The following is a 25,730-nucleotide window of genomic DNA, read 5'->3' as shown; positions in this document are numbered from 1 at the left end:
GTAATAGTAAAAAATGTGACACAGCACTGATACCGTGAAAAAAATAAAGTGTTCAGGGGAGGTAAGCAGCACAGTAGCATCACCAGAACACCCATCTCAGCTGTTATCAGCAACAATGAACAATAGCAGGCTCTTAGTCTCTACCTGTGATGCTGTGTTTTGATTAAAAGGTTACTGTACAGTGTATTTTATTTTTGTAAGAAAAATCATCAGAAGCAGTGAAGGATCAGGAAGTGGGTCCTCTAGGGATAAGGAGGCATTCTGCTGGATGTTTTTTTTAAATGTTTCCTCTGAAGTAATCTGCCTCGTTAACAACAGCTTTTGTCTTACAAGGCTTTCCTTGATTTTATAAACATACATGATTTCTTGTTTTGTTATGAATGCATGCTACTCTAGTCCTTCAAAAAGCTCATCACACATTTTCACCATGTTGTCTTTACATACCTTTTCTGCAGTGCTAATAACGTCATCTTCATTATCACTATTATCAGGATTTCCTTAAATCAGAACAATGTTGGCTATTTTACCATCAGTCAGTGAATGAAAAACTGAAGCTTTATTATTAATGTCAAAAAATTCTTAAGTGTCCACTTTTTCCAGCTGACTAATGGACTCTGAAGGTATATTTTTGCATCTGTAAGGAGATCAGGCATTTTTTTCTCACTTGATTATGAGAACCCTTCAAAGTCACCATCTTGTTCATCATCATCTATGGACCTAGTTACAGGCCAGAGGTTGCACCATGCATATACAACTGTGTCTGTAGTCACTGTGTTCCAAGTATTGGCAACAGCATATATGGTATCCTTCATGCTAAACTCTGTTGGAAAACCTTCTATGCCACCACCTGTGTTCATTGCTGTTAGCATGCTGTTCAAGAAACTGTTTTCATGTTTACTCTTCATTCATGTAAGGATACCCTGGGCATATGGCTGAATTAATAAAGTCAAATTTGGGAAAAAATCCATGGCATAAGCATTACTTTGATGATGACTTCAGCTGGAGGATGAGCAGAATCATTGTCAAGGGATAACAAAATCTTGCAGTTGTCATTTAGTACAACTTCCCTGCAGTGAGTATGAACTGCTGATAGAAAGTGTTCGTGAAACCAATCAGAAAAGATTTTTCTGGTGATCCATCCCTTTTTGTCAGCATAACAATTAACTGGTAAAAAATATATTCCTTGAAAACAGTGAGGATACAAGCTTTGGCCCGTCACAGCAAGTTTATTCTTAATGCATGCCTGCTTCATTAGCACATCCCAGCACAGTTATTCTGTCCTTGGAATTCTTAATTCCTGTAGGAACTGTCTCATCAGGTGTAATCAGGGCCTTTTGGGGGCAATAACACCAAAACAGTGATGTTTCATCAGTATCATAGATTTGTTTTGGTGTCAGATTTTCATCAGTGATGACCTCAGCAAACTTGTGAATGAATTTCTCTACTGCTTCATTACCACAAATCTTTAAAAAATTTAATGTTTTGGCTTTTCTTACATTTCTACAATGAGCCTATTAAACATTAACAGTTCCCTTCAATTTTCAGTTTATCAAGGTAGATCTTTATTTGTTTTATACTCAGCATACTATTATGTGGCACTGTTCACTGCAATGCTAATGAATACATTTTTCATTACATGATGGAGATCTTCATTTTTAGATTTATGGAGTGTTTTCTACTTTTCATTAATTTCTGTGCATCATTTTCAGCACAGAACTTCAACATTTTATCCTTCTGTCTCTTCAGGTCATATATGTTGGTAATTCCCATACCATTCTCTTCTATAATACATTTCACACTTACGCCACTATGCAGTTTCTCCAACAGCTTAAATTTCTGTGCTACAGATAAACATAAATGCCTCCTTTTTTGCCACTGTTACTCATAGGGGTATTTACAGGTTTTGTTGACATTTTCAACAATATCTTGATACCACAGAACAGAGAATAAGCAAAAAACAAACAAACAAACATACAAAAACCCACAGTGAGAAATACATTTAGGTCTTGGCCCTATGCGGGGCATTGCTGGTGTGTCCGGCCCACATGCATGCCATTTTATTACCCTTTGTGGGTGTGATTGCATAGGGGAATTTCAGCATGCATAGAAAAGATATAGTACAGCTGAAAGGGGCTAGGAGGCTCTTTTTCCCTTGGAAACACTAAATAAGCTGTGTGTTACACACCTATCACTTGAGGTCAGGTGTGGAATTTCTACTTGTGGCATTATGTCAGCACACAAAAATTTCAGATTTTAGAGCATTTCAGATTTTTTGTTTGTTTGTTTGTTTTGCATTAAGGATGTTCAATCTATAGTAATACTACTTTTCCTAGCATTACTACCAATGATAGTAATAGCAACAATAGCCATTCGTTGAATATTCTCTATGTTCCAGGCCAGAACAAAACATTTTACAAGCATCATCTCATTTAGTATCCATGCTACAATTTAATACTGGTGCTACAAGATGTTAAATAACTTACCCCTGGTTACCCAGATAGTGGGTATCGTTGCTAAAACTTGAACCCAGGTCTCTTAATCTGATGCTCTGATGCTATCTAACACTACTTTACAATATCCCTCATCATTAAATAATGAATACAAATTTAAAAATATACTTCAAGGTTGTGTTAAGAAACTGAAGATATTTGTGGTTAGGGTTTCTGTTTCCTCCATTGAAAAGTAGATTGTGTTTCACAGTTTTAAATCACAACAATTCCATTAGCATTCAGCTTTTGCTGTGAAAAGGTTCGGATCTTTGCCATAAAATCCTCTTTAAAGTAAAATTTGGCCAAGCTGTAGCCTAGAAGCAATAGTGGGGCACAATTGATCTACTAAAATAAAATTGCCAGACTTGAGTGGTCTAGCAACCATAATGTAGAATGCTGATTACACAGATTTCAAAGGTCTTTTTTTAATGTCAATGAAGTACTAATTTTTCATGTTCCAAGATGTTCACAAGTAGTCTACATATATATATATTTACTTATTTTGGAATCAGGCAATCAATTATAGAATGGTAATTCTATAAACCATAGCTAGAAAAAGACGCTTTCTTCACATTTCCCAATTCTCTACCCAACTCAAATTTGTGGGAATTTAGGGTAAGGAACATGTAGCCTGCACTGTAGCTTACAGGATTGATATCTTACTGGCATTTTAGAACTATTGGTCCTAAGTGACAGAAATTCAAAAGAGCTTTAGCAAAAAATAAATTTTTGATTTCTGTAAATGTGAAGTTTGGGACTGTTTGCCTTCAGGTGTGTCTGTCCAGTTGGTCTAACAATGCCATTGTTAGATGACAACTTTGTTTCCTTTATATATCCTCAATTCCCAGGCAGGCAATATTCGAATGGGGGCAAAGATGGAAAATATTTTGTATTTAGTTTAGTACCATCATAAGAATACAGGTGCCTCTGTCCCTGTCACTTCAGCCAAAGCTCCCAGAATGGCTACCAGTGCCTCCTATTGTGTCATGTACTCGCCCCTGAGTAATTATGAAGGCCAAGTACAATAGAGTGCTCCAAATGACCACTGAAGCTTGGTACTTGTATTGTAATAGATTGATTTTGTTCCGTTCTTGATCCTAGGCTACAATTTTGCCAAATTTCACTTTAAAGGACATCTATCCACTCCTGAAGCTGAGGACTCAAGTCAGTCCCACTCAAATGCCACCATGGTGGGAAAAATGGAAGAGAAGCTGTTTCTGTTACTAGAAGAAGGACAAATGGATGTTGGTCAGACAAAACAAAAGTCTAGTATACCTGGATATGTTTTTGTCAAGTGACAGAGAAATACAGTAATCTTTCATCAACATCTCATTTTATTGACATGAAATTCTACTTTACCCCAGTTTACTTTGGTTTCACCTTTCTATACCCTGGCAGATTTAGGACTTGACATAAACCTGTATTTCCAGTCACTTATCTTGGTGATAATTGGAGAGATAATTAAACATCAGTATAGAAAAATGGGGATAAAGTGTGCTGTAGAGCAGGAACTGAACTCTTTAGGAAAAACTTATGAAACATAAGAAATGCTAAACCCTACCTTAGAGATCTTCCAACGTCATTAAAAGCAAGTGGTATATCAAAAAGATTGATGATGTGTGCTTTGGGATGACTTGACCTTAGATAAAACCAAAGTTTTATGCCTCACTATATATTAACAGGGAGTTTTAAAAATTAGCATCTCAGCTAAGCTGTTTCCATGGCAAGCATCAAAGTTACTGTCTGTCTCCAGGACTGTGGTGAAATGTAGGAGGTGAGAATAAACAAATACAAATAATATCAGAAAGATATTAAACATTTAGTAGAAGAAATAGTTACACAGAATAAATTTTAACATTCCTATTATAAGCAGCAAAGAAAAGCTTATCAGTGAGTATCTGGTTGAAATTGTAGGAAAGAAAACTGTTAAATGTTTATAATGAACAATGAAATGCAACTACAAATTAATTGTACAGTGCTTATTATTATTAGCTAGGAGTAATAATAGTATCTAACACATAAACCTATTGTTAGAATTAAATGAGACAATAGTGCACAGTGCTAAGCTCAGATGAACTCCTCAAAAATTGTTAGATATTATATTGAATTTAAATATCCTTCCATATTATTTCATTTAAATTACAGTAAAAACATTGATAGCAACTTTCATCATTTCCCTGATGATCTTCTTCCTTGACTTTAATTTTCCCTGAAGCTCTTAAAAGTTTCTCAATCATGCATTTTCCAAGTAGTTTTATGAACCAAGCCAGTAAAGCTACTGTGGATAATACATTGAGTGTATGCCATGGGCTATGTGGGAAAATTGTAGATGAGTGAGCTGAAAGGACCTCAGAGGAAACCTTCCCTTCAATGCAGCCACACAGATTTTGGGAAAATGAAAAGACAGAGGGTTTGGGCTATGTGATGCTGCAGTTTTGCTCAGATGGAAGAGTTATTGGGCCCGCTCCTTTGCAGCATTTACAAAACTACAGCAGGTGCCTAGGGAAGCTTTGGTATTTACAGAAAACACGCTGTTAAGCAACCCTTTATTCTTTCACCCCCTTTTGGTCCCACACCAATCTATTATTAGTTCTGTAGCCAGAGTCATCTTTTTAAGACACATCTGTTAGTCTTGATGAAGGTACTGCTTAAGCAAGAAAAGCAGTCATTTGAGGGAGTCCAGGTTTTTCTCTCTCCCTATTTCTCACCCTTCACAGCCCATCAGACTTGTGAATTCTTCCTCACAAATGTTCTAGGTATCTTCCCCACAGATGTTCTAGGTATCTTCCCCATTTTCTATCCTCACTTCCATGAGACAGGTAGAGGTTTCTATTGTCAAGTCCTGGGACTATTGTGGGAGTACTTTATTGTCTCTCTCTGCTTCTTGACTTGTTCTTTTCCAAGCTTTCCTTCAGAGAATAACCAGAAGGATATTTATCAAATATAAATTTGGCATTTCACTCCCTTATTTAACATTCTACAGGGGCTATCCCCTGACTTACAGGACAAAGCCTAAAATCTTTCGTATGGCTTTCAAGGATATCAGTGATGTCTCTGGCCAACTGTCCAGCCTCAATTCTTAGGCCCTGCTCCTCCCAATAGTTGGATCTTTAACTTCCAGCCATTTAAATTATGCAAAGCTCCCTTACTGTGCCATGATTTTTACCCTCTGAACTTGCATCTGCCTTTCCTTCTATCTAGGACCCTCTCCTCCTGCATTTCCAGAAAATTCATGCTTTCATAAGCTTCAAATCAAAAGTTTTTTCCTATGAAACTTTTGTTATCATTGAAGGTCTTTAATTCATTTACTCATTCCCTTTTGTTTTTGTTCAATTTTATTGAGTCCTTATTATGCACTGGGCCCTTAAATGCTCCTTCTGTTCTGTTCCCACTAAACTTTTCTATTCAGTTATAACAGTGTTCTCATTATGCGATAATTTGTGTTTTTTTTTTCCTGTCTCTTTTTAAAAATACTTAAAGACCTTAAAGGACAAGAGCTATATCTTTTAATCAAATCCTCACAGCTTAGACTAGTGCCTGGCACATAATAGGTACACAATCAATAAGTAATTGAATGTGTGAACTTACCTAGAAGAGTAGGAAAAATTAAAAAGAGGCACTTGGGTTGGGATTATTCTAATAGGGGTTACCTATGCTATGCTCCTGCCAAGACCCAACCCTGTATACTCTTTGCCTGTTCCTCTGTAGAGAAGCACTGAGCAATCATACTGAGTGAGTAGTTGTTGTTTTGTCCTCTTCCTTCTGTGTGAGATAGCTGTTCATTTCATCTGATTGGTACTGCCCACTTAACACTCAGAACAGTAGACGAGCTAGTTGTCTAGAATCCTTATTAGTAAAGAGAAACTTGGGATGAAATAATATCAGAAGATACTGAGTAGTAGTTGTGCAGATCCAGATAACTTTTGAGAGCCATTTTTCTCTTTCCATTTTTGGGAAAATAAGATTCATGCCACTTTTTGCATTGTTACTTTGCCTTCCCACAGCCAATAAATTGGTAACTGGTTGCCGTGAGGAGTAACTATTTTCCTGATTAATTGGATGCATTAGGAGATGCTGATGTGTAGTGGGAATCTTAAAACATACTACATATTCCTGTTGCCAAAATATATTCATGGATGGTTTACTTTCTTTATTTTAAAGGAGACTCATGGAATGCTGAAGCACATATGGAACTTTGCACAGTGCTTTCATTCATTTCCAGCTATGTTTATGCACTTTTGTTTTTGTGGTAACATTTGGGTGGCTCCCAAACATAATTATTATACCATAGTTTGAAGTTTTGATTCAAGAATGAATTTGAAAAATAGCTGTAACACCTGGTGCCATTTATATAATATACTAATATGCTCTTATTGTGGCATTCTGGTTAATGAAAAGTATTAAATTAATGTATAAATCAAAGGGAAAAACAAAACTGAAATTGCAAGCTCACCATAATGTAATTAAAAGCAGTATGTCTCATATCAAGTTATGGTAAATAGCAAAATTTACCAAGAAGACAATTTACAGCCTTAAATGCCTTTATTGTTAATAAAAACATATTAAAGAGTAAGAGATAGTGACCATCTTAAGAAATGTGCAGAATAACAACAAAAAAGAACAAAAGAATTTAGAGAAAGAGAATTAGTAATATTAAGGTGAAATTAATTTTAAACACTTTAAAAATTAATAGAAAAGACCAACGTATCAAAAAAAAATTTATTTCAAGACTATAAAATAAATTGAGTGTATTAAAAGTGAAAAACAAAATGAAACAAAAAGTGAAAATAAAATTGAGAAAGGAGACATAACTCTAAGTGCAGAATAAACTTAATTAATTATACATTACTAAATACAAATTAATATTCAAAGCTTTAAAAGTCAAAGATGTTGATCTCTTAACAAAATGTAAATGACCAAGATTGATTCAAGAAAAAGTGAAAAAAATGGAATGACCCAAATAAATATAATAGAAGCAATAAGAAGATTTGCCATGTAGAAAGGCAACAAAACCAGTCTCACAAATAAGTTCTTTCTGACCTTTACAGAAAATAAAATTTCAAAGATTCTTAAATTCTTCCAAGTAATGAGAAGAAAGTGGAAATCTTTCTAATTCATTTTTAAAGCTAGTATAACATATAGTTTGGACATTTGTCCCCATCCAAATCTTATGTTGAATTATAATCCCCAATGCTGGAGGTGGGGCCTGGTGGGAGCTGTTTGGATTATGTGGGCAGATCCCCCCACTTGGTCCTAGCTTTATGATAGTGAGTCCTCATGAGATCTGGTTATTTAAAACTGTGTGGCACCTCCCCTCCACCCCACTTTCTCTCTCTTGCTCCCACTTTTGCCATGTGATACGCCTGCTCCCCTTCATTTTCCGCCATGATTATAAACTTCCTGAGACCTCCCTAAAAGCCAAGCAGATGCCACAACCATCCTTCCTGTACAGCCTGCAGAACCATGAGTCAATTAAACATATGTTCTAATAAATTACCCAGTCTCAGGTATTTCTTTACAGTAATGTAAGAATGGCCTAATAAAATAGCAACAATGTTAAAGCTGACAAATATACTATAAAAAGAAAAATATAAAATATAGTTTGCAATCATAGATGCAAAAATTCTAAAGAAAATATTTACAAATAGAATCTAGAAATATACTGAAAACTAAGTAGATTTTATTTTAAGAATACAAGGATGGTTCAATATCTGGAAATCAATCAACATCATTTATTACATAATTTTGTTTAAAGGGAACCATATGACTAAACCAGTCAATGCTAATAAGTATTTCAAACAATCAAATAGCCATTTCTAACAAAAATATAAGTGAAATAAGAAGGAAACTGCATAAATAAGATATTGGTTTCCCCAAATCCAACATCTAGTGATTATTCGAGTTGTTAAACAAGAAAACTCTTCCAATTAAAATCAGATATTACACAGGGATACCTGTGATTACCACTGCAACACTGGGAGATTCGAGGGAATGCAATAAGTTAATAAAGTGAAGTAATTGATATAAACGCTATTGGTGGAAAAATTGTGCATTTGAAAATTCAAATTATATGTAAAAGCTTCTTAGAAAAAATGTGGCACGGTATCTGCATAAGAAACAAATATTAAAAAAGTGTTTTCTTAGAAATAGAAATATGTAATTTCCTCATAATATGACTATTCCTTCACAACAGTAATTAGATCTATAAAAATCTTAAAAATAAACTTAAGATCAACCCCCCAAAATAGAGAAAATTAAAAAAAAAATTTGACAAAAGACATAAAAGACAAATGATAACCTTGACTATATTCTAAGATGAGAAGAGTTAATATCTTTAAAATGTCAATCTCCACAAAAGTGATGCATAAATTTAATGCATTTTCATCTCATCAGAATAACATTAGCATTTGGTTTGTTCATTTTCAAATTGAATACAATGAGCTTAAGATTCCTATATAACAATACATTTAATGACAGCCAAGAAAAAGTGAAGAATAGTGGGAAAACATTTGACTTACATGAAAATAAAAATATTTTAAAGTAATTAAAATAAAATAAATAATGAATTAGCCCATGATATAAAATCAGGCCAGGAGAAGGGAGGACTCAACATCCTCCAGAATACACAAACATTAAATAGATGACAATGCTGGTATTTTTCTTCAGTGAGGAAAGCCGGTTTATTTAATAAAGAGTGCAGACAAAACTGGCTTTCCTCCTGAAGGAAAACAAAATTAAATTTCTTTGAATTTTTTTATCCAAATGATATAAGAAATAAATTTTAGATAGAACAGAGACCTAAATATAAAACATTAAGACAATGAAAAATTGGGAGATTAAATGTACCATCTATAGGTATAAGAAACCCTTTTAAATAATGTAAGAAATCTAGAAGCTATAAAGAAAAGTATGTATTTGGCTATGGAAAACACATAGCTCATCCAAGGGCTATTCCCTTCTTTTATAAGGAGAACTTTCTTGGGCAGGGCGTGGTGGCTTACATCTGTAATTCCAGCACTTTGGGAAGCCAAGGTGGGCAGATCATTTCAGGCCAGGAGTTTGAGACCAGCCTAGCCAACATGGTGAAACCCCGTCTCTACTAAAAATACAAAAAAAAAAAAAAATAGCCAGGTGTGGTGGCACATGCCTGTAGTCCCAGCTACTAAGGAGACTGAGGCAGGAGAATCACTGGAACCTGGGAGGAGGAGGTTGCAGTGAGCCGAGATCATGCCACTGCACTTCAGCCTGGGTGACAGAGTGTGATTCCATCTCAAAAAAAAAAAAAAAAAAGAAGCTATATGTGAGGGCACATGCTTATGTAATCCCACCTACTCTGGAGGCTGAGGCACACAAGAATTGCTCGAACCCAGGAGGTAGAGGTTGCAGTGAGCTGAGATTGCACCACTATACTCTAGGCTGGATAACAGAGAGAGACTCTGACTCAAAAATAAAATAAAATAAAATAAGAGAAAGAGAGAGCTTTCTCACTGCCCCAGTACCTCTACTTTCTACCTTTGAACACAACCATGTGAAAACACCATGTCTGTATCTTAGAAGCTATCTTATGTCTAACAGTCAATATTTAGGCTTAGGATGACAAGCTAAAACACTTAGATGGAAGAGCAAAAGGATGAATGGAAAGGGGATGAATCCATGATGTTCCCTCTAAGCCAAGGAACTATCTTAGAATTTCACATCCAAATACCTTGTTGGTAAGATTTTTTTAAAAACGTCTTTTTTGGAAACTGTTATTCAATTACTTCAGTAAACTTTTTTGTAGTTGATTTGACTAATATAAGCACTTAAAATGTACAGCAAATAGCTTAAAGTCAGTTTTTGTTTTCAAAATGGCAGCACAGAATCAATCTGGCTTCACTACCCACCCTCACCCACAACAGAAAAACCAAAACCAAATAAACAGCACTGAGATTATCACCAGCATTATCCCAGAATTCAAATATAAAGATGAGACAGTTTCCAGGGCCACAAATAAGTGAAAAAACGTCGAGCAAATGATAAGGGAATTGGACTTCCATACCTGTGATGCCCCTCCCACCAGTCAGCTTGGCACCAAGCACATGGGAAGTCTGCCTCTAACTCTTGGTTTCTACACTAGAAAAAGTGAGGTCATGGTGGATGGCCAGTTTCCCCATCATCTTAGGTTCCCTGGCAGGATATCTGTCCCTGCTTCAACACAGCAAAGCTTTCCTAGTGCCTGAAAGGAAAAATATTCCTTAGGATAGGCAGAGACAAAATGTGGAGATGGGACTACCATCCTCAGCCGGGGAAACTCTGCTCTGTAGCTCAGCCGAAGGAGACGCCAAAGCAGAGTGGTTGTTCAGCAGCATCACCCTGTAAGAAGTACTTTACACAGGTCCTCTGCGCATGAACCAGTCTTCCCACACGGCCAGCCTACTATCTGTTTGGGAACCCCCCCCATTCAGGTCAGGCAGCGTTCTGTTTGCTAGAGCACAGGCAAAGCTGGCTTTCAGACGCCATCTAGTGCCAAAAAAGAGGCAGCAACCTAGTGGGGAAAAAAGAAAAGGAATTCATCAGATAAATTACAAAGACTCTAACCAAATGTATCCAATTATAAAACAAAACAAGCCAGACAGAAAAGACTGGAATCAATAACTAATCATTCAATGCAAATACATAAATGTACATCCACAAGAAACAACAGCAAACAGGGAGGAACCATGACCTCTCCAAACTGATAAAACAAGGAACCAGTGAATGACCCTAATGAGCACTGTGTGAGCTCTCTGAGCAAGAATTCAACATAAAGTAAAAGTCAAGTGATAGATTTGGGAAAATTGAGCCATAATAGAAAAAGAGTTCTTAAAAAGTAATAAACGTGGAAATATATAAATAAGTAGGTGGAAATATGAGCAAAATATATGACTAGAGTTTTTACAAAAGGACAAGTGCCAGTGATCTGTTAACATATGAAAAGGTTCCTAGACTTCCAAGTAAACAGGGAAATTAAAACTAAAATGACAATTATATGATTTTATACACAGCCCGTTAGAACATTTAAAAAAGTATTAGCCATTTTTCATAGAGATTTGCAGAAAAGTATTCTTCTATGCATTGATAGTGAAAATGTTGCTATAACCTCTTTGAAATAACAATCTGGGAAAATCTATGAAAATTTAAAATTCCCTTTGATCCAGTAATATAACCCCCTAGGAAACTCATCCATAAATATGAAAGGGTAGATGTAGAAGAATGCTTAAAACAGCATTATTCAAAATAGTAAAGTTCTCAAACCAAAACTTCACACCTTGGAATATCATGCAGCCACCAAGAGAAATGAATTAGAATGGTTGCAATTTACTCAGAGTTTTCCATGATCAGAGACAAAAGCAAGGTGTCAAGTCACATTACATTATAACAGATTTGAATTTTATTTTAAACAACACCACAAAGAAGTAAATGCCCTGTATTTTCAACTCCAGTATTTAAGATTGTTCTTTACAGGCACCCTAGGGCCTGTTCCATCACTCTTAATATATAACTAAATGATTAGAGCATTAATGATATAAAATATCCACCTGAATTATTAACTACTTATCTTGGTTTTGCCAGAGCAGATGCAGATTAGAGGATATGGCAGTGTGCAGGTTGACAGAAGGATAAGAGGACAGTGGAGTGAAGAATAAAGAAAATGACTACCTTGGAAAATAATACAATATAATTCTATTTATAGATAATATTATATGTGTGCATATGAGGATATGTTATTTTGTGTTCACATATTATTTATTAGAAAAAACAGAATTTAGTTAATTCCTACATATTTTTGGGTGGCCATAATACATTGTTAACTGAATAAAAGGACACCCAGGATAATGAGAATATGATGACATTTTGATGTTTTATTTAAAGGAAATCAAAGCCTTCTGTGTGTATAAGTGGCTGTATATGCACCGGTGTATATAGGTGAGTGTGTGTATAGGGTGTGTATGTGTGTGTAGGAGAGGAAATTAAGTGAGAAAAGATAAAAGTAATTTTGTAAACCCTGTTTATATTGTTTATCTTGTTACCACAGTTAGATATTGGTTTTATAATTTGGAAAACATCAAATGAATAAATTAGAATAAAAAGTTTATTATTTATTTTTATTATACTTTAAGTTCTAGGGTACATGTGCACAATGTGTAGGTTTGTTATATATGTATACATGTGCCATGTTGGTGTGCTGCACCCATTAACTCATCATTTACATTAGCTATATCTCCTAATGCTATCCCTCCCCACTGCCCCCACCCCACAACAGGCCCCGGTGTGTGATGTTCCCCACCCTGTGTCCAGGTGTTCTCATTGTTCAATTCCCACCTATGAGTGAGAACATGTGGTGTTTGGTTTTCTGTCCTTGTGATAGTTTGTTCAGAATGATGGTTTCCAGCTTCATCCATGTCCCTACAAAGGACATGCACTCATCCTTTTTTATGGCTGCATAGTATTCCATGGTGTGTAAGTGCCACATTTTCCTAATCCAGTCTATCATTGATGGACATTTGGGTTGGTTCCAAGTCTTTGCTATTGTGAACAGTGCCACAATAAACATACGTGTGCATGTGTCTTTATAGCAGCATGATTTATAATCCTTTGGGTATATACCCAGTAATGAGATGGCTGGGTCAAATGGTATTTATAGTTCTAGATCCTTGAGGAATCACCACACTGTCTTTCACAATGGTTGAACTAGTTTACAGTCCCACCAACAGTGTAAAAGTGTTCCTATTTCTCCACATCCTTTCCAGCACCTGTTGTTTCCTGACTTGTTAATGATCGCCATTCTAACTGGTGTGAGATGGTATTTTGTTGTGGTTTTGATTTGCATTTCTCTGATGGCCAGTGATGATGAGCATTTTTTCATGTGTCTGTTGGCTGCATAAATGTCTTCATTTGAGAAGTGTCTGTTCATATCCTTTGCCCACTTTTTGAGGGGGTTGTTTGATTTTTTCTTGTAAATTTGTTTGAGCTATTTGTAGATTCTGGATATTAGCCCTTTGTCAGATGGGTAGATTGTAAAAATTTTCTACCATTCTGCAGGTTGCTTGTTCACTCTGATGGTAGTTTCTTTTGCTGTGCAGAAGCTCTTTAGTTTAATTAGATCCCATTTGTCAATTTTGGCTTTTGTTGCCATTGCTTTTGGTGTTTCAGTCATGAAGTCCTTGCCTGTGCCTGCATCCTGAATGGTATTGCCTAGGTTTTCTTCTAGGCTTTTTATGATTTTAGGTCTAATTTTAAGTCTTTAATCCATCTTGAATTGATTTTTGTATAAGGTGTAAGGAAGGGATCCAGTTTCAGTTTTCTACATATGGCTAGTCAGTTTTCCCAGCACCATTTATTAAATAGGGAATCCTTTCCCCATTTCTTGTTTTTGTCAGGTTTGTGAAAGATCAGATGGTTGTAGATTTGTGGTATTATTTCTGAGGGCTCTGTTCTGTTCCATTGGTCTAGATCTCTGTTTTGGTATCAGTACCACGCTGTTTTGGTTACTGTAGACTTGTAGTATAGTTTGAAGTCAGGTAGCATGATGCCTCCAGCTTTGTTCTTTTGGCTTAGGATTGTCTTGGCAATGCGGGCTCTTTTTTGGTTCCATATGAACTTTAAAGTCGTTTTTTCCAATTCTGTGAAGAAAGTCATTGGTAGCTTGATGGGGATGGCACTGAATCTATAAATTATCTTGGGCAGTATGGCCATTTTCATGATATTGATTCTTTCTATCCATGAGCATGGAATGTTCTTCCATTTGTTTATGTCCTCTTTTATTTTGATAAGCAGTGGTTTGTAGTTCTCCTTGAAGAGGTCCTTCACATCCCTTGTAAGTTGGATTCCTAGGTATTTTATTCTCTTTGAAGCAATTGTGAATGTGAGTTTACTCATGATTTGGCTCTCTGATTGTCTGTTATTGGTGTATAGGAATGCTTGTGATTTTTGCACATTGATTTTGTATACTGAGACTTTGCTGAGTTGCTTATCAGCTTAAGGAGATTTTGGGCTGACACGATGGGGTTTTCTAAATATACAATCACGTCATCTGCAAACAGGTACAATTTGACTTCCTCTTTTCCTAATTGAACACCCTTTATTTGTTTCTCCTGCCTGATTGCCCTGGCCAGAACTTCCAACACTATGTTGAATAGGAGTGGTGAGAGGGGGCATCCCTGTCTTGTGCCAGTTTTCAAACGGAATGCTTCCAGTTTTTGCCCATTCAGTATGATATTGTCTGTGGGTTTGTCATAAATAGCTCTTATTATTTTGAGATACGTCCCATCAATACCTAGTTTATTGAGAGTTTTTAGCATGAAGGGCTGTTGAATTTTGTCAAAGGCCTTTTCTGCATCTATTGAGATAATCACATGGTTTTTGTCTTTGGTTCTGTTTATATGATGAATTACGTTTATTGATTTGCGTACGTTGAACCCGCCTTGCATCCCAGGGATGAAGCCCACTTGATCATGATGGATAAGCTTTTTGATGTGCTGCTGGATTCGGTTTGCCAGTGTTTTATTGAGGATTTTTGCATTGATGTTCATCAGGGATATTGGTCTAAAATTCTCTTTTTTTGTTGTGTCTGTTCCAGGCTTTGGTATCAGGATGATGCTGGCCTCATAAAATGCGTTAGGGAGGATTCTCTCTTTTTCTATTGATTGGAATAGTTTCAGAGGGAATGGTACCAGCTTCTGTTTGTAACTCTGGTAGAATTTGGCTGTGAATCCGTCTGGTCCTGGACTTTTTTTGGTTGGTAGGCTATTAATTATTGCCTAAATTTCAGAGGCTGTTATTGGTCTATTGAGGGATTCAACTTCTTCCTGGTTTAGTCTTGGGAGGGTGTATGTGTCCAGGAATTTATCCATTTCTTCTAGATTTTCTAGTTTATTTTCATAGAGGTGTTTATAGTATTCTCTGATGGTAGTTTGAATAGAAAGTTTAAGTGCTAATATCTGAGTAAGTTAATAGGAATGAGGTTCCTAATGTGTAATAGGATTATATTTAGGAGGTAAGAAGTCAATGTATTTTCAGCCTCAGAAATCCTTAACTATTGTTTTCCAGAGCCTGGCATCACCAATCGGTTGCATGTCTTCTTGGGCATGTTAGGGAAGCTGCCATTCAGTATCTAGGAAAATTCCCACACCCAGCATGGCCAGGAGCTAGAGAGCTGGACTGGTGCTAGGAGCCGGATAGGGAGAGAAGCCTGAGGCAGTCATCCTTCTGCTTCTCCACTTCCTGTCTGAGGGAACATGGAGCTGCTGAGAGAGCCAATGAATTTGCAGAGAGATCTAATGTTAAAGAAAGGAGGGGCAGCAGGCAGGAAGTTGAGACACAGACCCCAGCAGTACGTACCACTCATCACCCCCAGCCAAAGGCAGATGGGCCTTTCAAACTCAACAGTTACCAACCCAAAGAACAGAACAAGGGAGTTACTCTGATGCCAGAAAATGTGAAAACACAGAGAAAAATGCTAGGATCGGGTTCCTCTTCACCCCTTAGGTCATGGGGTCACAAACACCTCCATGCCAAGAAGGAAGAAAATATGAGACTGGGCACTTTACCTGCAGACACTGAGTATGTATGTGAAATACTACTTAAAGATACTGGGTTGGCCTGAGCCTCCTGGGCTGGATTCAGTTTATTCTGTCTTGCTTCAGTGGAAAAATCAAATCAGTTAATTAAAAAAAAATTCTGACATTGTTTTTATTATTTAAATGCAGTAAAAGTGAAATTGAAACCTGGCTACAGGGATAAGTATTGTAAAACATGCTTTCTATTTTTGACAGAAGAGAGATTTTAGAGCAGATGAGTACTGGGCACTAAGGGTGAAGGTGGGTGGGTATCTCTAAGTCAGGAGAGAGCAGGGAAAAGGGAATGTCTAGACATAAGCCAAGTTTTTCCACTTGACAATTTGCCTTTGGCCTATCCTGTTTGTCTTTAGTTGGGCTCAAATAACCAGAAGCTGAAGCTAAGAGGATTGTCCTTTGTTTTGCATGACAGAGTACAGTCCAGCCCAAGCAAGAATTATATTAGAATCTGTTACGGAGAAAACAGAGGGAGAGAGAAGGTGCACTTTTGTGGAGGTGTTTTCTTTCAAAATTCTTCTGCATGATCTTTTTTTCCCAAATATAGTTCCAAGGTGTTTATGAGTTCCTTTAAAACGTTTTCTTCTTTTATTATCTCTTTTTTCTTCTTTCCTGCTCTAAGCATGCTTATTTTTATTGATTTTGGACTTCAACCACCCTGCATTTTGTGGGAAATGAAGAGAGTTAGAAAAGTGAGTCAATAAATTGAGTGCTAGGACAGAGGAAAGACATTCAACAGAGGATTATTGCTAACCTATTTGCCTAAATTCTCAATTTACTATGCTAGGGATTTGGTTTAAGTAGTGGATCAAAGTGTTCAGTGATTTTAGGACTGCATATGCAGATGCTGCTCACTGGAATGTGGACATTTAAAAGATGGGTTTATTTATTCAACAAATATTTATTGAGCAATAAGTATAGCCAGCTACTAGTGAAATGGCAGTGAAAAGAGAAAAACAACAAAGAACAGATACTGTGTACCTGGTCCCATGGAGGTTTACTTTTATGTGGGGAAGAAAAAGAATAATCAAATAAATGATACATAATGTGGCAGGTGGTATTAACCATTATGAAGGAAAAACAAAGCAGATTAAGGGATTAGATAGTGACTACCAAGGAGGAGAGGCTGTAACCATTTTTAAGAAGTCCTCTTCTGGGCCAGGTGCAGTGGCTCACACCTGTAATCCCAGCACTTTGGGAACCGAGAGGGGTAGATCACTTCAGGTCAGGAGTTTGAGACCAGCCCTGGCTAACATGGTGAAACTCCATCTCTACTAAAAATACAAAAATTAGCTGGGCATGGTGGCAGATGCCTATAATCCCAGCTACTTGGGAGGCTGAGGCAGGAGAATTACTTGAAGCCAGGAGGCGGAGGTTGCAGTGAGCCAAGATGGCACCACTGCACTCCAGCCCAGGTGATGGAGCGAGACTCCACTTCAAAAAAAAAAAAAAAAAAAAAAAAAAAAAAGATTCCTGGGCTCAAGTGATCCTCCTGCCTCAGTCTCCTGAGTAGCTGCAGCTACAAGCGGGCACTATCATACGTGGCTAATTTTTTACTCTGTTTTATTTTTACATTTTGTAGAGACAGGATCTCGCTATGTTGCCCAGTCTGGGTAGGTGACATTTTAGAAGAGACCAAAATATAGTACGGAACCAACCACTGTGATGTTTAGAGGAGCACCTTTTCAGGCAGAGAGACCAGCAAGTACAAACGCCCTGAGGCGAGTGTGCCTGGCAGGAGTGGTTGGAGCAGTGTAATCAGTGGGGAGTGGTGGCTCAGTTGGCCATGGGCAGGTCAGAGCAGAATCTTTGAAGCCACTAGGACTTTTTTTCCCAAGTGATATAGGATGCCATGAAGTTTTGTTGAGCAGAACAGTGAAATAAACTGATCTATGTTTTAACCAAATTGACTTTGCTGTTGTGTTGAGAATAGTTTAACAAAAAACCCAGAAATTAGATTTTGAGGAGAAAGGATAAATATTGATATAGTCATTTTGGAAAGTGGGAGGCAAATTGAGTTGCAATGTGTAATAGGATTGTTGGAGCACCATGAACACATTTCAAGTCACAGAAGTCAGGATGGTTACATGTTTTGTCAATTCATGTCCAGCTTCTCATAGCCAAGCACAAAACAAACAAAAGTTGAATTCAATGAAGGTGGTATTTTGTCAGGCAATAAATAAGAGAGGCAGCAGTGTTAGGGGACTGTGTGAGGCTGTCAATATCACGATGGATCATATTTTAATACATTGGGTGAGCAGGGAAGTGAGAATGTGAAAAGGATGAAAGACAGGCTAAAGTTGCTAGGCTCTCTTTCACCACTAGAATGAAGCATCTTTGGATGGTGTGTGAAAGAGATGAAACTGAAAATAAACAAAAAGAGGTGGTCACAAAGTGGGATATTTCAAATGGAGGTTGTTGAGATCTGCACTAGGCAACAATAGAATCTAGGATATAACCTGGGAGAAGGTGGCTGAAGGAGGTGGAAACAAAATCACTGGACATCAGGAGGTCAAGGCACTGAGATTGAGGATAATAAAAGGATTTTCCACAGTGTCAATCGACATGGATATCACAGTCACCAAGAATGATCACAGAGTACTGGTGAAGAGTCAGTGAGCTACTTGCTACATTTTCACAGAATGAGGAGGTGTGACCTCAGTGTCTGCAGATGATTTTAATAAGATGGGGGTATTGATAGGAGTTTGCCACATGGCATGAACTTCAAAGAGCAAGGATTTTTGTGTGTGTGTGTGTGGAAAGAGGTAATACTAACTTGGAAATATCAACAAGCAACAAAGGAGAGTGTCTACCACATCTTCTGATTTGTGAGATAAAAAAAGAAACATTTCACCATGTTTAGAGACTACAAGGAAAGCACTATTGGAAGTGCAACCAGGTTTTAATTATAGCAAGAAGGTAATGGAAACACTTAAACAAGAATTAAGATGAGTTATCAGGAATTCCAGAGAGCCCATTGGAAGGATTTGAGGGAGAAGGGAGGAGTGGAAGGTGGTTCCAGATTAGGGGATGTTCAAAGCAATATGAAAGAGTTCAGGTGACGAGAGACGAATTGTGGTTCTTGGGAGTGAATGAAGTAAACAGGAATGTCGGGCATGATGGGTTTAGTCCCGAAATAAGATTTTGCTATCTGCAGAAAGGATTACTCAGCCCCCTCACATGTCGGGAAGCCTCCAGGGAAGTATGGAAAGGTGAGAAGGAGGATTTAAGAGTTGGTCCTAAAAATGCCAAACAGGAAAGGTTTAGATTTACTCAAAATGCCTGATTACTTAACACAGAGCTGCATTTTCAGTACTGCAATTTACTAGTAGAACCCTGGAGTAAATGGTCCAAATAAACTTACCATAATTATGATGACCTTCATACTATCACCAGGTATTGAGTGTTCATCATGCTAAGTGATTCATATATACTATTTCATTTAATTTCACAAACAGCATTGTAAGTTGGTACAATAATCTCTATTTTGTAGTTGAAAACAAAAAGTCAGCCAAGGTTTGAACTTAGAGCTCTCTGACTCCAAAGTTAATGTTGAATAATGGTGAGGGTATGGAATTTTGGAAGAGTTTTGGGTAGAGATGAAGTGAAAATCTGGTTTTGGCACTAAATTCAACTCCACAAATATCAAGTATCCATATTTCCGCAGCACACTGAAATGAGAAAGATAAAAAAAATCTTGGTCTTAGAGAATCTTGAAATCTATTGGACAGAATGAGTACAACAAAATTACAGTCCATTATGACTTATGCAAAGATAAAAATGCTCCTCTCCAGACAGAGTTAGTACAGAGGAAGAAATGCCTAACCCTGTATCAGGAAGGTTTTGAGGGATGAATCAGAGTTGTCTAGGCAGACAAAGTGTTAACATGATTAAAGACACAGGTGGATTCCTTAGGCTTGAATAGAAAGAGAGGCCCAACATTTTCAACATTTCAGAGCGAAAAAGGAAGAATTAGGGAAGATATAGTCATGTGTATGGAGGGGGCAATGAAAAAGCTAAAGAAAAACTGTACCTTGGATTTATATAAATTGTATAATCTTTCACATAAAAGCAGTGACTGATAAGAAAAAAATTAGAACTGTCCAGAGCTTCTCATATCTGTAATCATCACAAGTAAGTCTTATCCCCATTATATAAATGACAAGGAAAGAGACAGATGTCCAAATATATCTGACTCAAAAGTCCATGTGCACTCTGCCTCCCACAAAGGAGAATCACAAATATATACCACATTGCGTATAATTCATTTGGCCAAGTTAGGAACAGTATCAACAGAGAAGAAGCTGGGAAAGAAAAAAAATAAAAACAAAAAATGAGTCACATAAGGATACAGAAGGATTCTATAGGTAAAGACACAGATTGCCAAAAATTCTCATTCATCATCATGAACACTTAGCCTAATTTGATTAAGTGCCAAGAATACAAACAGGCTTAGAACATCCTGTATATCTTGTGTTAGAAATAGATTATGTATTTGAAAATAATTTGTTTATTCATTCATTATTTCACAAAAATATATATGTATATATTTATTTAGGAGTTAATATGTGCTAGACCAGTTGCTGGTCACTATGAAATATAAAAATGAGTAAGACAGATAGCCTGCTCTGCAGGAACTCACAGTTAAGTAAAGGAGACACAAACAAACAAGTCATAGATATATGGAAAATACTCTAAGAAAGTTCTTAGCTTGAGGGACACTTCATACAGGCTTCAGAGAGAGAAAAAAAAATGTGAGTTTTCTGGCAAATGGTGGATGCTCCAAAAGGCTATGGCTCTAAGTGTTGCCCAGTGGATGTGAGTAGAAGGGAGAGCGTCTGGTTACTTTTTGGTTTCTGAGTTTTGGCCTAGTCAACTAGAACGTCAAAAAGGAGGGATCTGGGTATGTTTATGTTTACCTACCCCAAGTGATTCTTCTGAAGAGACAAAATTGGGAACCATGAGTTAAGACAGTGGCTTTTAACCACAGGTACACATTAGAATCATTCAGGGAGCTTGGAAAAAGTGCTGCCTTGGCTCCATTCCAGTCCTATTCAGCTAGAATCTCTGCAGGTGGGTCTCATGCACTAATATTTTTATAACACAGCCTAGGTAATTCTAATGGTCAAAATGGAAACCCTTGAGTTAACAGGATCCGCAGAGAAAAGGATAGGCAAAATAGGAGGCTAAGAAATAGCACAAATGAAAGAGGAGCCCTAGACCTGGTGGGAGATGCAAGAAAAAATATGTTGTAACACTACAGAGCCCTCTTAAAAACATGTGGTCAACTGTTAAATGTCAGAGAAACATCAACACGGTCACTGGATTTGAGAATCAGAAAGTAGCTAGTGACCCTGATGAAAACAGATTCAAAAGCTAGTGGGACAGAAGCCAGATTACAATGGATTGAGACCTGAATGAAGGAGAGAAAGTGAAGAAAGAGTATAGATTATTCTTTCAAGAAACTTGTTTTGAAAGGAAGAAAGAGAAGGTGAAAGTTTGAAAAGGATGAAAAGTTGGTTAATAAAAGATAATTGGTAAAAGCTGGAGAACCTGAGACCTAGAGCAAGTTAGGAGAAAAGTAAGTTCTCTCCCTAGGAAAAGGCTTATAGAAGGATGTGGATATAGAGAAGTTTATACCTTAGGGGCAGGAGGGAAACCTGAAGGAACTCATGACCTATGAAGCCAAAAAGTGGTGGATAATTCAAAGAAGCTAAGGAGAAGGGAACTGAACTAAAGGGGAGATACAAAGGCCTGCTGAGTGCAATTAAGGACATCACCTTAGCAAGAGACATTAAAATGAACTAATTGTGCATCTTTATTCAATACATTTCTGAAATATGGGTATAGAAGCTAAACACTGAATAAATGAATTGGTTTGGGATAGGTGAATTATGGGATAAATAGAGCAGACAAAAGTTAGTACTATCAGCATTCTTCTCTTGTAATATTAGGTACCGTATGAATGATAACAGAAGTAATCTTCCCAGAGCCAGCGCAAGAGGGAAAGTCTTCCTGGGAAAACATGATATGGAGAAAAGGAGAGTTAAAATTTTAGGCTTAAGAGAAAGCAGCTCACCCCTGTAATCCCAGCACTTTGGGAGGCCAAGGCAGGAGGATTGCTTGAGCCCAAGAGGTCGAGGCTGCAGTGAGCCACGTTTGCGTCACTGCACCTCCAGCCTGGGTGATAGAGTGAGAGACCCTGTCTCCAAAAAAGAAAGAAAGACATAAAAAATTGTCAACTTCAATGCCAATGGTGGTAGTGCTCAGACCACAAACACATCAGTTAAGCTGGCAATAGTGACCATTTTGATTAGAGCAGTCCACTTATGAGCATAGAAGAGAGGAAATAGGCAAGGCCCAATTGTTGAAGGGCCTTGGGTGATGGAAAAAGGAGATCTATACTGAATTATACCCTAATGAAGAACCACTGTTTGTTTTTGATAATGGAAGGTGGTGTGCAAAGGTGCATTTTAAGGGGGTTAATTTGGCAGCAACCTGTATTGTGCATCTGCATTTTAGAGTTGGCCTAAGTTTAGTTTTTTGGGTTTTTTTTTCTGGCTTTCATTATTGAGCTTCTCTAATAATTTATTCCCCCATTTTCCACAATTTTCATTATTTAGCACCTCATAGATTGTTCTCAAACTTAATTCCTTTTGCCTTCTCTGCCTCATTCCACAACTGTGGAAATTTTCTCCTCCTTAGGCGTCGGTCCTGCTTCCATTTCTATTTATCAGCTGGGATTTTTTCTGTCCTTTTAAAACTCCTTCTTCCCTCCTTCATCCTCCTAATGCAGGTTTCCACCTGGACCCTCCACTCTTCTTTGTCTTCTTCAGCGGGCATTTTCCCTCTATGACTCAACCACCACGTCTATACAGGTGACCTGCATGTCTATACCTCCAGCCATCACTGCTATCCTGAGTTCCAGACCCAAATTTTCAAATTCCTGTGATAAACCTGCACATGCATTCCCCATGTACCTGAAACTCAGTGTTTCAAAAACAGAATTATCATATTACCCACAAAGTAATAGTTTCTTTTCATCTCCAGGAAATTTTTCTCTCTTTTTAAAATTTTGTGTCTCCTAATAACATTATATCTGTGTTGTTATAGTAGTCTCTTAATTGACTTTCTTGATTCTGGTTTCTCATTGCTTTGATTTGAGCTATACACCTTTGTATAGGAAAAAAACAACTGTTTTTCTCTATATTCACACTCCATGTGTCAGTGACCAAACGTGTGGGATTTTCCCCTCACCGAGCAATTCTCCAATTCTCTGCAGACACCAACTCTATGTCTTATAATCCAATTCAATTCTGACACCAACCAGAGTTAGCACAGACCCTATGGTTTAAGAACTCAGTTTCACAAGACTTTCTTCTACTCTTCAGGTGCCAATTGCAATTAGTAAGTCCCCAGGTTACCTACTACTTCTATCTGACGTGGCTACAAATTCGACGTTCCCATGACCCTCTGCTCAGATTTGATGATTTGCCAGAGCATCATTCCACAGAACCCAGGAAAACAGTTTACTTACTAGTGTTAATTTATTGCAAAGGGTATTTTAAGGATACAGTTAAACAGCCAGAGGAAGAGATATTTAGGTCAAGGTCTGGAAGGGCCCCAAACATAGAAGCCTCTGTGCTGCACTCTCCCAGCAGGTAGATGTGTTCTCCAACATGTAAGCTCTCTGAACCCCATAGTTCAGTGATTTCTATGTTGACTTCATCACATAGGCATGTTTGATTTTTAATCTCCAGCCCTTCTCTTCTTCCCAGAGGTTGGGGTGCAAGAGCTGAATGTTTCAAGCTTCTAATTATAGTTTGGTGTTTCTGGTGATCAGCCCATATCTAGGAGCCCACAAAAATTGCCTCATTATAATAAATGATGCTCCTATCAGCCAAAAAATCCTAAGGGATAGAAGCTCTGTGTCAGGAACCGGGTCAAAGACCAAATAATAGGACAAAAGATACACCCAGCACCCCTACTGGTCAGGAAATTACGAAGGTTTTAGACACTCCATGCCAGAAGCCAGGGGTAGAGACCAAACATTTAATTTTTGTTATGTCACAACCTTACCAGATAAATCTTCCTGAATCAGAATTTGATTCATATTCTCCAGCTGGCCCTATCCTTAGCCTTTCTGGCCTCTCAAGCTTTAATTGACCTTCCATTGCTCATTGATTCAAGTCCAAGAGCTTAAACTTCTTGACCTTTGCAATCTGTCCCCATCTATTCCTCAAATCATTTGTTCTTCTGTAGCAATATTTCTGTTGATCTTTATGATTTTCTGCACTGTTTTTGTGTCCTGAATTGAGTTCTATTAATCCCTTATCTTCATTTTATTTGCTTGTTTATTTAGTAAGTAAATAGTTTTCAACATCTCCTGTAATTCTAACAGGAGGTAAGTGATTCCCACTTGATAATTTACCTGCCTTACAGGTAATGCGTTCTTTGTCTACCCCAAACACAAACTGCTCCATCTCTACACCCAACTCCCAAACATGACGGTTTCCTGAAGGTAAATGTGACCTTGCTCATAAAAGTGCACTTCTTTTTATTTATAAAAATTTTTTTTATAAGAGACTATGCTCTACTGGTACTTTTTGGTCTACTTTTTTTTTTTTTTTTTTTTCTTTAACATAAGCTTTCTGGGCGGGTAATCTGTGAGGCAGACAAGCATGTCACTACCTTCTTACACAAATTACTGCACACACAGTGAATGGTATACTCTGGGGACTCTCCTGGCTTCTTACCCTTTCTGCTTGCACAATAGTTCAGCCTCTACTTTCCTAAGTACGAAAGAACTTCTTTATGTGTGCATGTATTTGATGCCCAAGGCCCTATTCTTTTTTTTAATTTTTTAAATTTTATTATTATTATACTTTAAGTTTTAGGGTACATGTGCACAATGTGCAGGTTAGTTACATATGTATACATGTGCCATGCTGGTGTGCTGCACCCATTAACTCGTCATTTAGCATTAGGTATATCTCCTAAAGCTATCCCTCCCCCTTCTCCCCACCCCACAACAGTCCCCAGAGTGTGATGTTCCCCTTCCTGTGTCCATGTGTTCTCATTGTTCAATTCCCACCTATGAGTGAGAATATGCGGTGTTAGGTTTTTTGTTCTTGTGATAGTTTACTGAGAATGATGATTTCCAGTTTCATCCATGTCCCTACAAAGGACATGAACTCATCCTTTTTTATGGCTGCATAGTATTCCATGGTGTATATGTGCCACATTTTCTTAATCCAGTCTATCATTGTTGGACATTTGGGTTGGTTCCAAGTCTTTGCTATTGTGAATAGTGCTGCAATAAACATACGTGTACATGTGTCTTTATAGCAGCATGATTTATAGTCCTTTGGGTATATACTCAGTAATGGGATTGCTGGGTCAAATGGTATTTCTAGTTCTGGATCCCTGAGGAATCGCCACACTGACTTCCACAAGGGTTGAACTAGTTTACAGTCCCACCAACAGTGTACCTATTTCTCCACATCCTCTCCAGCACCTGTTGTTTCCTGACTTTTTAAAGATTGCCATTCTAACTGGTGTGAGATGGTATCTCATTGTGGTTTTGATTTTCATTGCTCTGATGGCCAGTGATGGTGAGCATTTTTTCATGTGTTTTTTGGCTGCATAA

The 25,730-nt window shown here is 37.5% G+C and overlaps 1 protein-coding gene across 3 annotated transcripts in view; it reads right to left on the bottom strand.

Annotated features, from left to right (window-relative positions):
• Positions 1-15,694: 15,694 nt before the first annotated feature.
• Positions 15,695-25,730, bottom strand: part of LOC129058114 (PC-esterase domain-containing protein 1B-like) — a 34,486-nt gene continuing 24,450 nt past the window's right edge. For all 3 annotated transcript variants that reach the window (XR_008522973.2, XR_008522975.1, XR_008522974.1), the window contains one exon: positions 15,695-16,739. The gene's annotated coding sequence lies outside the window, so the exon portion shown is untranslated. The remainder of the gene's footprint in view (positions 16,740-25,730) is intronic.

This window comes from Pongo abelii, chromosome 11 (assembly GCF_028885655.2).
Source record: "Pongo abelii isolate AG06213 chromosome 11, NHGRI_mPonAbe1-v2.0_pri, whole genome shotgun sequence".
Lineage (NCBI taxonomy): Eukaryota > Metazoa > Chordata > Mammalia > Primates > Hominidae > Pongo > Pongo abelii.
Note: the sequence above shows the minus strand (reverse complement) of the source record. Positions and strands in the feature narration are given on the sequence as shown.